Source organism: Bombyx mori, chromosome 23 (genome assembly GCF_030269925.1).
Source record: "Bombyx mori chromosome 23, ASM3026992v2".
Taxonomy (NCBI): Eukaryota; Metazoa; Arthropoda; class Insecta; order Lepidoptera; family Bombycidae; genus Bombyx; species Bombyx mori.
Genome location: NC_085129.1, coordinates 3,093,045 through 3,106,670, shown reverse-complemented (window position 1 = coordinate 3,106,670; position 13,626 = coordinate 3,093,045). Strand labels below are relative to the sequence as shown.

The following is a 13,626-nucleotide window of genomic DNA, read 5'->3' as shown; positions in this document are numbered from 1 at the left end:
AATTAAGTATCTATAATTTCTCTCGCCCCTCGAGAATGCACTCACAGGCAACGCCTCCAATCCATCAATTAATCTAAAAATACTTTAAATCGTCAATTTTATGCGGCGCACCCTCTCCCCCTGTACAAACATACGCGCTTAATAAGTAAAATTGAGGTCGGATAAAGGCGGTTTTATGAACAGAGTAAAATACGTATTCGCTTTTTTATTACTTAATATGGAAAACTAAAGTTTTGTCTACTGAGGAATACATTTATCATGTCATATTGTGGATAAATGACGAATTCTCAACAAAAACACGTGAGAACCAAAAGCGTCACGGTAGAAATTGGAGAGAGTATGTACGATAAAAAGGATATTTTTTTAAACTGAAGAAAAATACTTACATATCTTTTATCCGTTGCAATAATATATAACACGGTGATTTGCAACAGACATGGACGACTGTGGATTTTACTTAACGAATTTCACAAAATGGTATCACCAGGGAAGAAGCAATAAAGTTTTTGAGTATTTGAATTTGGAAGTCATTGTTGACGTTAAATATGTGACGGAATATTTAAAAAAATTAATTGGTATCAACCTCCTTTTCAGCCTCGGCCCAGCCAAATCCGATACAGGCATCCAAGAAAGTTTACGTGCTTAATATTTAATCACTGGTGGTAGGACATCTTGTGAGTCCGCACGGGTAGGTACCACCACCCTGCCTATTTCTGCCGTAAAGCAGTAATGCGTTTCGGTTTGAAGGGTTGGGCAGCCGTTGAACTATACTAAGACCTTAGAACTTATCTGAAGGTGGGTGGCGCATTTACCTTGTAGATGTCTATGGGCTCCAGTAACCTTTTAACACCAGGTGGACTGAGAGCTTGTCCACCCATCTAAGTAATGAAAATAAAAAAAAAATGTATCCCAAACGATTCTTTTTCAACGCACATACTTTTCGCAATGATCGAAGTCTGAATTCCGCCTCTAAAGCGCAGAAACACAAATGTATAATTACATATAAGAGATCCTTTTAAAAGTTTAGCGTGAATAATCACCTCGTGGTCTCGGCGGCGCGCCGGAACGCAGCCTGTCGCAGCTAATTTGCGGACATCGATCACCGGCGGTACCATTGTCGAAATATAATCAATGGAAATGGCACAGGTACATTGTATCGAGGATTGAAGGACTTGTTTAAAAGACATTTCGCTCAACATCAAGCTCACATCCCACCTGGTGTTAAGTGGTTACTGGAGCCCATAGACTTCTACAACGTAAATGGGCCACCCACCTTGAGATATAAGTTCTAAAGTCTCAAGTGGTAGGACGTCTTGTGAGTCCACACGGGTAGGTACCACCGCCCTGTCTATTTCTGCTGTGTAACAATAAGGCGTTTTGGTTTGGAGGGTGGGGTAGTTGTACTATAAATACTGAGACCTTAGAAATCATATCTCAAGGTAGGTGGCGGCATTTACCGGTAACCATTTAAAACCTGGTGGGCCATATCCACCAATTTAAGCAATAAAAATAACCGCTTTTGGATCCCGGTAATAGCTTAACATCAAGGTAACCATGAGCTCGTTAACCGGAGTGTTCAATAAATCACAGGCGCTTAAATAGCATATACATAAAAAAAATGACGTATAAAATACAATTATGTTATAAAGATTTTTAGTGACTTGATAACAAAAATAGATCATCTGAAAAAAGTTTTGTCTGATCCAGTGCTTCTATATCACCATAATGGGATCCGCGGGCACTCCGCCGTTTGCCAATTTCAATTCAAATTGCGGCGAGTGGATTTCAGTACTCTTCCAGGTTTTAAAAGTAATTAATGTTAATGTTTGGCGTTAAGCCCTACGTGCGAATTGGCATCGATTGTTTTTGTCGACTAATATATTACTGTAGAGGAATTGAAAATTAAATTTTTTTTAAAGGGATACTATGACCTGGTAACCTTTAAGTCATGTCTTATTTTAATTTATATTCTTAATTTTATGAAAAATGATAATATGGAGTGAATGGAAATGAAGATGATTAATTTGAAACATTAATCAACTGGGATGAAATTAAATGAAATGAGATGAGATAATATCGAATGAAATATAATCTCAAAAAAAAAAACTCAGTAAAATGGTGGTCATTTACAGAGATTTTTTCAGTGGACTTTTTGGAGGATCCGGATAAGTTACGTCCAGCAGCTTTGTTTCACTTTCCCATATTTGTGCACTTTCACAGATATTAAACAGTCAATAAACCACCGTTATTACTCATTTAAACCTGAAGAAACAGTAAATAGATAAAATAAAACAAATCACACAACTTGACTCCTCACGTTCCCGCAAAAAAGTCCTGAAAATTAATACGTCGATGGAACAACGGTTATACTAACCATTGATATCGAATCCAAAAGGTCGGATATCATTATTATTTTTTATTGCGTAGATAGGTGGACGAACTCACAATCCACCTGAAGTTAGGTAGTTACCAGACCCCATAGCAATCAATGCCGTCACCCACCTCAAAACATGAGTTTAAAGTCTCAGTTTAACAGTACAATTACTTCATCCACCCAGCCGAAATGCATTACTGCTTTACGGCAGAAATAGGCAAGGTGGTGGTACCTACCCGTACGGACTCACAAGACGCCTTACGATCAGTAATTATGTAGGAAATTATTAAGGTTCCATAAGCACATATACTTCTGGTAGGACGTGTTGTGAGTCCCTTAGAATCATTGTTTTTGCAGTAGCCCGCTATCACTGTGTAGGCCGTGAATTCGTTCATCTATGTGCTTAGTGCGAGTTTTTTTAACGTTTGCCAACGTTTGCCGCTTGGGGCTTTGTTCCAACTGCATACATATTTGAGTTAACTTTTACGCTATCGAGAACGTTAAAAAACTCGCTCTAAGCATACTAGAAGACTAAACTGCAACTATTGGCTCGAAACTATCAGAACTTTATATGTAACTGGAAGGCGGATGAATTCTATTGAATACAAAATACTAATCTAAATACGATGCTGTATGTTTAGAATACTTTTATTTTTCATTAGATATCATCATGATAAAACTGAAAGAAACTTATTACAAAGGTTTCTGAATCTGGTCTGAACTGAATTTTCATTGACATTGTGAGGCCGGTGGTTCTGAAGTCGTAACAAATGTATTTCTTTTTTAAATTAATTAATACAAATGTACTTGCGTCGAACCTGAATTTTTTTTTGTTTGTTCCTATTTGTTTTCCATTTTTGTTTGTTTTGTTTTTGTTTGAAGTCGTCGTGGCCTAACGGATAAGACGTCCGGTGCATTCGTGTTGAGCGATGCACCGGTGTTCGAATCCCGCAGGCGGGTACCAATTTTTCTAATGAAATACGTACTCAACAAATGTTCACGAATGATGAAAAAAAAAAAAACCTAGAAAGTGATATTTGAATTGTAGAAAATGCGCGTTTATCAATGCGTTTCGTGAGTTGGACAGAATAAGAGCGTTGCAGTCGCAAACATAGCCCGTTAAATTATCTTTTAAAGAACTAATAAAATCGGTGCTATTTCAAATTCCACAACAACCAATACTTTTTTTTTTTTATAAAACCTTTTCATTATATTACATAATATTTCTTGATTTTCCTATGAAATGTTCAAAAGTCGCTCATAAACCTTAAAGCAATTCCTTACGTAATGCGCCACCTAAAATAACAACAACATTCATACGAAACGTGTATTTCACTAAAAACAGAAACGAATCAAAAATGTTTTCAAAGCGTTCCCACAAAAGCGTCTGCTCTCCAACGGATCGCATCGCTGAGTCAACATTAGCGCCGTTTACTAAGCAGAATGCGGTCGATTAACACGAAATTCCGTTTCCGCTTTAAATTTGTATTTGGAACACGTATTTTAGTTAGTTTCTATTGATTAACTACAAGATGATCGCATGTTAACGGTGGGCAGCTTCGCTGTGCCCCTGGCATTGCTGACGTCCATGGGCGATGGTAACTACTCACCATCAGGTGGATTATATGCCCGTCTATCTATAAGAGCAATAATAAACATAAAACATATATTATTTTTTTTTATTGCTTAGTTGTGTGGACGTGCTCACAGCCCACCTGATGTTAAGTGGTTACTGGAGCCCATAGACATCTACAACGTAAATGCGCCACACACCTTGAAAACATAATCGCGTTGTAGCTATGACAGAAAATAATTAAATCCTAAATCGCACCAATGGAATTTTCATACACATCTTGATTAAGAAAAATTCTAACTGTTGCTTCATCGTCGGATCTTCTCAGTAGGTCGCGTTTCTCGACGACTTACGACTCTTGCTAGGGTTCGTGTTAGCAACATCGTCAGGTTCGAGCCCCGTGAGCTCACCTACTAGTTAAGGTTACGCTGAACTAGCCTCTCAATACTATCATCAGCTTAGGTAGGAAAAAAGTTGCTTTATCGAGCAAAACATCCAGCCCGTGGAAGATTTTATCTTTTTCGTTCCAATAAACTAGTTATTTACTATAGACAACAATGCAACCTTGGCTCTATTCAAATCGAATTTCCCATAGCTCAATCCAAACCATCTGAAATAATCGTCTCATCTCATATCAAGCTTTGACGGTCCATCACAAGCGTCAACTCATTGTACTTTTTGTTCTTACAGCACGTCATGACTTCATAACCCAGCTGCAGATACTGTAGTTTTTTTTATGTGTATACCAGTCGAATATCCTTAATTAAGATTTACTATTAGAAGATGTATTATTATGGGCATGAGTACCATCATTACTTTCACTGTCATTAATGGGTTGTGTACTAATTAACACTGAAATAATCTAATATGAAGGTAGATTTTATTCTAAATAAATAACAGTTTCAAAAAACTAAAAAAATACCCTTTTATAGAAAATCCAACTAAAAAATAGAAAATAAATTTTAATAAATTTGAATTAAAAATAGTGTATGAAAAAATTATTTTATTGTAAAAAAAGCGTGGGTTGCTTTTCAGGATATTATCAAAATAACCCTTCTACTAATCTGTTTTTTAAATATTGAATTGTCATCGGCTTTTAATAAGTATGCCTAATTTCGAGTTAATTCGACGTTTTGAAGGGGGTCAAAATCATGTTCAAAGATTCCGTTACAAACATACATTCGTCTGAAGCTAATAAAAGCGTATAAAAATACGAAAAAATACAAAATATCAACACGTGTTATCGGGATTTGGGTCACGGGCCTCCGCTTGCGAAGTCTTGGGAACAAAAACTAAATAAAAACCCTGATCCCTAGGAGTAAACAGTCTTTGAAAAAAGACAATCCAACTTGGCCGACCGAAAGTTTTTTAATATTCTCACCGCTCAATGTGATGCGGAGCTTAAAGGTCGGTTCATAATCTGACGATACGATACGAGACTTCTCAAATATTGATTGAGTGAATGAGTGAGTGAGATGGAAGAGATTGGATCAAACGCAAGATGGTTAGGTGTGACAAGAAAGGCAATACACACGAGTGACGTGCCAGAAATATGTAGTAAGAATTAAGTACACAAGTATCAGACATTTATTATTCAACAAAGTTAGGTCCAATCAATGTGTTTATCTGTCAATTTATGTATCTGATTTCTATACTTTTACACGGTATTAGTTATTCTTTTTATTTAAGATTTATTTTCGCGGTCTCCTTGATAATGTTCAGAAGCTAACATAAGATTAAGAAATTATAATAAAATAACAAACAACGTCACTAACGCATTTGTATTAGTATGGATTAAAATAAATTCAACATTTACTGAAACCATGCATATAGCACCTAGCTTTATTGATTTAGTCCTGGAAATTTGATAAATACAACTTAATTTTGTTTCTCGTTATTAGTAAATAAAACATTTATTGACTCTTTAATTGAATATGATTTATAATTATCATACGAAAAATGTATTACACTACGTAAAACTTAAGAAAATTGTGGCTATACACCCAAGCTCATACTCTTCCGCACTAACAGTTACGTAAACCGGTGACTCTATTAATCGTGGTGCTACTACAGGGATCGTGCAACAACGATAAAAAAACCCAGTTGTAGCAAAAGAACGGTAAGGCAAACGGATGGTAAAAGGATGGTACTGGTGGTAGGACGTCTTGTGAGTCCGCACGGGTAGGTATCACCACCCTGCCTATTTCTACCGTGAAGCAGTATACGTTTCGACTTGAAGGGCGGGGCAGCCGTTGTACTGTTACAAGCTTGAATTGCAATTATTGTATGTACTTTTCAAATGGCATTTACGTTGTAGATGTTGGGCTCTGGTAACCACTCAACATAAGGTGGGCCGTGAGCTCGTCCACCCATTCAAGCAATAAAAAAAATAAAAAAGGATACCACGCGAAAGACAAGCTTTTCATGCGAACAAATGCATTCCCTAAATATGCTAAGAACAAATCCGATTTATATTTGAATAATCCAAAGTATAGCGAATAAAGAAAATTGTAACTTAAAGTTGCTTAGATAATTAATAAGTTTATAGAAATACCAACAGTTCAGTTTAACTGCAAAAGTTAAGACAGGCGCAAGTAGCATCAGATAAGCGAGCTTGTTTTCCATCTAAATCGTCACGTTTACGTTACGTCGCCGTCGAAAAACCTAACTCAAAAATGTTCCTATGCGTGAGAGGACTTTTACGAATGTAATTTTGCATGAAAGAAAATGACAAAGTTTTTGTCGAGTAACTTGGAGATCTGCCGGTCTTCCCCTCGCGATGAAATGGCGGATAAAATGTACTCAGCTATTATTCAGTAATTTAATTTATTAGATTTTGATGTGGAATTAATCCGATTTCCTATTTCTGTTTCGAGTTTCAATTCAACTTGATTTTATGATGTAGATAACAAACCTTTTCAAAGTTAATTGGTACTAAATTTTCTCAATTAATAATGTCACTTAAAAGGGCTCTTTCAACAAATTATCTGTTTTCCTGTGTCTTATTTAGTCTGGAAGAATACAGGGATTTCTAAACGTAGCTGTTGAAATATGATAAGTTACAAGCTATTTCACTGTGTTTGAAAACAGATTTTCTTTATCAAAATTCATCATAAATCCTTTTCTTTTAATGAAAATTATTGTATCAGAAAATCTCACGTACAGAAAGGTATGACCTAAAATATTTCTCCGATTTTTTTCCTTTATACATTTTTGTCAGTAAACCAGTAGTTATCTGAGGCGTGTCACTAAAATTTTGAAATTCAATTTAGTTGCTGAGTTAGCACCGGTAATGTCTGAAAGTATGCAAAAATATGAACGCTTCTTTTTTAATTTTGAAAAATTATGTTTGTTATTATTCTTATTATGGTTTTGACCTCAAATGGGAAATCGCTCAAGAAATACTATGTAGGTAGATAAAGATAAAATAATAAGATAACAAGAAAAATGTCACAAAGAGATTTAGCAAGTGCGCAAGAATAAATTAAACGTAACTTAAACAGAATAGAATTTAAAATAGCTTTAAAGATATTTTTTAAGTATAAAATATGAAATAAAATTGTAAAAGAAACCAAATAATAGTAAGTCAGATCTCGGGGGAAAAATAATTAAACAGAATTATGATAATAGTTCAATCAATAAGTAATAATAATATAATCAAGTAAAAGTAAGCTTCAACAAATGCCTTACATCTAAATTTTACTTTAAAAGGGAAATATAAATTTTAAAATAACCAAAATGTGGAGTAGCAGTGAAGGGGGGTATTTTGTTCACTATACTAGGCAAAAGAAATAAACAACAAAGGAGTAAGCAAGAAAAAAACATCTTATCTAGCTCAGTTTTCAAATGCTAGATACAACTTATTATGAGCATCTTATCGTAACAATCTCAAGAAAATGCGTACCTACCTACATATTTTATCAGTAAACTTCACAATGACTTGTAGGTAGGGTCTTTGTTGTACTTAAATATACGCTTCTTTCCTCGGCTTAAGAGTAATTTGTGCACAAAAAAGTCATAATTCCACTCATTACAGAAGAGGGGCTCAGTGGATATTGAGGGGTTACAGGGATGGATTTAGAAATATATCCATTTTTAACATTTTGATATTTGGAGATACAAATGTAAACAGCATTTCGTCAAACTTCTTGAGCTTTCAGAATACACAGACGTCAAAATATTTTGGTTCAGGCGGGACAACCTTAACCCCGATATGAAAAATCTCAGACATCGCTCTTTTTTTAAGCCACCTGCGGCTCTAAAATTATATAAACATAAAATGTATGTTTAGTTAAAAGCTCTGAGATATAATAGTAATTTTGTCTACCTTATTTTCGTAACAGATTTGTAAAATTGAATTGGTTTGCATAAGCAAAAAGAGTGGCAATTTCGCCAAACTGGCATAGAAAATAATTGACGAGTGCTCAATAATTTTTTTTGTTATTATGTCGCGTGGGTCAAGACCCCTTTTTTCCTTAATACATCTCAGAGTAAAAGGGGGCAATAATCCTGCAGACACAATACCTCGTAAATGAAGGTAGCCCGCCCGTGCAGAATTAGACTCGCACGGTTTTCCCTTTGCAAGTTGCCAGTTTCACCTGTCGTCAAAAATTCTTGCTTTTATCCTTTATGGAAAACGTTTAATGATTTCTTTTCTTATCCTTTTCTGTTTTACTAAATGGTTTTAGAAATGCGCTATGTATTATTATTTTTTGCGAATGCAGGAATTATCCATTTCCCTACGACTGATTTTTTATAAAGGTTAGGTATAGTTATGTTATGCGGCTCTATTTCTTTTACCAAAATAAGGAAAACATATCATGAGAGAATATAATCAAAAAGTAGACCAAAGTTAGACCCAATTTTATTCGTTATAATAATTTGGACAGTAATAACATGGAATTCGCGTTGAGATCTTAAAGCATTTGCATTCATTGCATGTAGTTATCCGTGTCCCCTAGACGTGCTATTTGCATGCATACCCAACAGACAGTGCGCCGTTAGGAATCCAAATACTCAACAATTGCATTAAAATATTCCGCATGATTCATAAAATATAATCCAATTAGTATATTGTTTGTATCTAAAAAAAGTGTACTCAAGTTCTTTTCCTTTTTACAAAATGAGTTCGAATTGCAAAAAATGTATTATGGAACCAGTATAAATCCAGTATTATGGAACTTCGTTGTCTTTTCCTAGTTTGAAACATGATTTTTTTTTCATGTTAATAAAACGTAATGTCTTTGTTACATTTCTCACCTAATTATTGCGTAAACAAAAATGATGTATCTTTTATAGAGGAGGTTTTCGATTCGGATTATAATTTATGTTTGCTTTCAATTAAATTATAATGGTTTCAATTTGAATTAGTTTTGTGAATAGTTTTGACGTTATTTACCTTTTAATCTTATTGTTAAGTAATTCGGCGTCTTTAAGTTTATATGCAATAATGTAGATTAAAATAATGTTTTAGCTGATTTTATTTGCTTTAAAGTTCGTTTGCCCAAAATATAGTAGCTTATTTTTTAGCCCTTATGTTATATATCTTATGCTATATTTTAGCCCTTATGCTATATTTTAGCCCTTATGCTATATAATTATCACTCTGTCAACTATCGTCTTTTGAATTTCGTACGCTATCTATCACTTAATACCATTCATCTTTATTTTTCGCTCTTGTTAGAGCGTCATGCTCATATTCTTTCTTTTCTGTGATATGCAATTTAAAAACAGTATAGTTTATTTTAGGTTCTTTGTTATTATGTAATGGCAAAGGATTTGCTTCTTTTCTACTATTTCATTATAACGAACATAATATGTGTTTTTGTTTATTTGTTCGTGTTTTACGTCGAAGTGATGTTTATCCGATTGATTTGCAACTAATGCAGCTATTTTTGGGATACCTGGGAAGGTTTTAATACATCGTACAATCGACAAATGACAAAAAGTACTTATGTGACTTCAATAATGTGCGTCAGACAATGACAGCGGACGCGGCCCGGTGTCACTGGCATGTTATAAAGTAGCTAATACGTCCGATGTCTTGAGCCGAAGAGACTGCAAAGAAAACATCAAAGTATCGCAGCCAACGAAGTGGAAATTCGTAAATTGTATTAAAGTGGGGCGCTCGTCGTGCGTCGCTGTAGTTATGCCGCGGTGACCAACATCAATAAAGTTCGGGAGCAAATGTTTACGCGTGGCTGAACTTGTTTTCGAACCTTCCCTTCTTTAAACAAAATTTTGCAGCCCTTATTTATAGGTGGGAGCCGGATTGTTGCGTGACCGAATGTTGTAAGCAGCATTTATTTATCTATATACCTATATATATAAATGAATTGCTGTTCGTTAGTCTTGCTAAAACTCGAGAACGGCTGGACCGATTTGGCTAATTTTGGTCTTGAATTATTTGTGGAAGTCCAGATAAGGTTTAAAAGGTAAATAAATATGAAAACTCCCGGAATTAAATAAAAATAAAATTTTGTTTTTCCTTTGATGTGTCCCCCGTCGAACGGATTCCTTTTATTTGTTTTAAGTTTATTTTATGACTTAGTATTCCATTGGCAGTCACAAAACTCTTCGGAACGACATCTTAGATAAATAACAGGTTAACTATTAACCTTTATTTAATGCAGGTTTTGAACCGTATTCTTTGAAGGAGACGATTATATTCAAATCAATCTGTATTGACATATCAATAACATTTTTTTGTCCAAATGCACAGATTGCCACCTTTGATAATAGACGACTCATTTATCGATTGAGACACTACGAAGTCTGCCGGGTCAGCTAGTTATACACTAAAACCGTGCGGAAATATAACAAAAGTTAAAGTTATACAAAGCAGTACTGCTTATCGAAAGAAATCTTTTCCAATAACACTAAAGAGGTGATTTACTGGTGTTAGGACGTCTTGTGAGTCCGTGCGCGTAGGTACCACCACCCTGCCTGTTTCTGCCGTAAAGCAGTCTACTGTAAAAGCTGAGACCTTAGATCTCAAAGTAACCACTTAACACCAGATGGGCCGTGAGCTCGTCCAACCATCAACGCAATAAAAAAGTGTCAAAGCTGGAGTTTACGATGTGACGTAAAGAGTTTTGTGATAAAGTTTTGATTCGACAATGAAAATTGTTTTTTTTAATTAGTTGGTTGCTTTTATTTCATTCCTTTTAGTATTAATAGTATAGATTTTTTAATTAGAATTTGTCATTTACCATTTTATCTTCCAAGTCAGTATTCAATGCTCTTAAACAAAGAGCAGTCAAACATTGAACGAGTACCGTTTATGTCTCCCGCACTAGCCTAGCCTCCATCCACAATAAATTATCACCACAGAATATGAATAACGCAAAATATAAAGTAATAGGTTGGGGAAAAAGTTTCTTCGCATTTTTTAAGAAAATTCACAATATTTTTTAATATACTTTATTTACATTTAACTAAAGTATGTAAGTTCAATTTTGTTCGATAATTAAATAAAATAAAAATATATAAAAATCACACATTTTCCAAATTTGAATTTGGAATTATCTTCTTTTAAATTTAAACTTTTGACTATACCAAATCCAGCTAGATACAAATAGTATGGCCAAAGAAATTTTATTACAAGTTCATACATACTATAATGCGAAAATACTTTTTTCCCAACCTATTATTAAATTGTTCTAGTTCGTGTTTATACCTTTTTTTAAGGCTCTGGGCGAGCGTAGAACCTATGTTGCTGTACCCCTGGAAGCAGTTCGTGAAGATGTGCTATGTATGAACCCTGGTATAGTTGATTCAATCGCTTCGAATACACTGTGCACCTTACTCGTACTGGTGAGGCATGGACACTTAAAACTGTTACGCCGGTAAGAGTAACGCCATCTATCGTCGAATAGTCGAACGAATATCGAAGGACCTAGTAGCACCTAGAAAGCTCGAGAAATACAACGCCATCTATTATCAGATAATGGAAACTACTACTAGAGATGTGTGGAATATTCTCGATAATTCTAGGGATGAGGTATCGGCTATAAAAGCATTGTAGAGATGGCACGCAGTCAGTCAGTAATCGGAATTAGGTACTCAAAGCGAAACAGCGAACGGATCACCTGAAGCGAAACGAAAGAAGCGAATTGAGAATTTAAACGTGTAGTGAAGTGTTTTAAGTGCTCTAAGTGTTGAATACAGTATTAACTTGTAATTCGGTAGAATTTTATTTATCCCGAACCCCAGCGCGTAACAATACTGTGCTTACGGATGATAGTTGATAGCCGTGTACACTGATAATAAAAATAATAATAAGAAGCCCTTTCTAAAGGCTCTAAGACGCATAGGGAGCAATGGACAAATAGACAAAAACTATGGTCGGAGTTTGCTTGCGCCATCGAATTGAAGAGCCTTGGTAACGGTTAAAAGCCAATGGGTTGCGAGGTTGAAGTGGCAGCGGACAGGGTACATTGCTTGCGGTAACCGCGCACCGGATAACGCAGTGCGGGTCAACCCACGACTAAATAGTCCGACTATATTATTACCTATATGTGAAAATTCGCGAATTCGCTAGATGCGGGAAAAGCTGGTCTACTTATCTGCCGAACATTCGAGAAGAACCATAATATATTCAGCTTTTGTGCATTAAATATTTACGTTTCGGCATTTTGAACGATCTTGTGGTTCCTTAAAAAAGAAAAGAAAAATATAGAGAAGAAAAAACGATACTCGAAATTCGTTGAAACTGTAGTATTTGTTTCATAAAAGAATATCACAGGAAAACTAAAATAGAATAGTTTTTCCAAGCATTATTACACGAATTAATCAACATTCAAAATTAAACGCAACAAAGCAAATAAATATTGACATTTTGTTAAATCTACTTAGGGTCGATTCGACCAAACAAGAGTAAATCTTATTCTTAGAATAACTCGTCAGTTAATCGAGAGTAAATCAATTTTACGTTTTACCAACTACAATTCTAAGAATAGTGAGCCTATTCGGGAATTGTTACTATACCGCCGTTTCGCACGGAATAACGGAGCTATTCCTAGAATAAAGTAATGGCGTCTGTCAGTCCAACATCTGATTTCTGTCATTTCATAAATATTTATTCTGTTTTAATTTCAAGTCAACGCAATGCACTAAATGATTATTAATAGTCTGAATGCAACGTTTAAACGAAAAAAGATAAAACCACACGACAAAACTTGACAATTCCCTCAAACAAACAAGAAATAAAAATAATACGTTTGACAGCTGGATATCTTACACAACAGCTACTTTTTCACACTAAAATACGGCAAAATCGAGTTGACGATTTGTATGCTCTTACACTATGCCGTTGAACAACAACATTTATTTGTCGGATTTTATTTTTGTTCACCATTCACTCTGCTATTCGCGTATTGTTATTCCTAGCGCAAGTATACGTGGAAAAACGACTATGAATTTACTCGAGATTAAAATCATGGAATAGGTTATTCCTCGTATAGTTACTCGAGTTTAAATTTAAGTTTGGTCGAATCCACCCTAAATCGATCGATTACTTATCGAAGTCAAAATGCAAGAAAGTCCGTTGAGGTATATTGACACTATCGTGTTTTCACTCACTCATAAGCGCCTCTAGTATTTTCCCTTATATTACCAGTTTTGCGGTTGCCCACAGCGAGAGAGCCGCCCTCTGATCCTTTGAAATGACCGTGCACTG

At 35.1% G+C, this 13,626-nt stretch overlaps 1 long non-coding RNA gene across 2 annotated transcripts in view; it reads left to right on the top strand.

Annotated features, from left to right (window-relative positions):
• The window catches only part of LOC119630301 (uncharacterized), a 69,684-nt gene that overhangs the window by 41,034 nt on the left and 15,024 nt on the right, over positions 1-13,626 (top strand). The gene's annotated exons all lie outside the window — the stretch shown is intronic.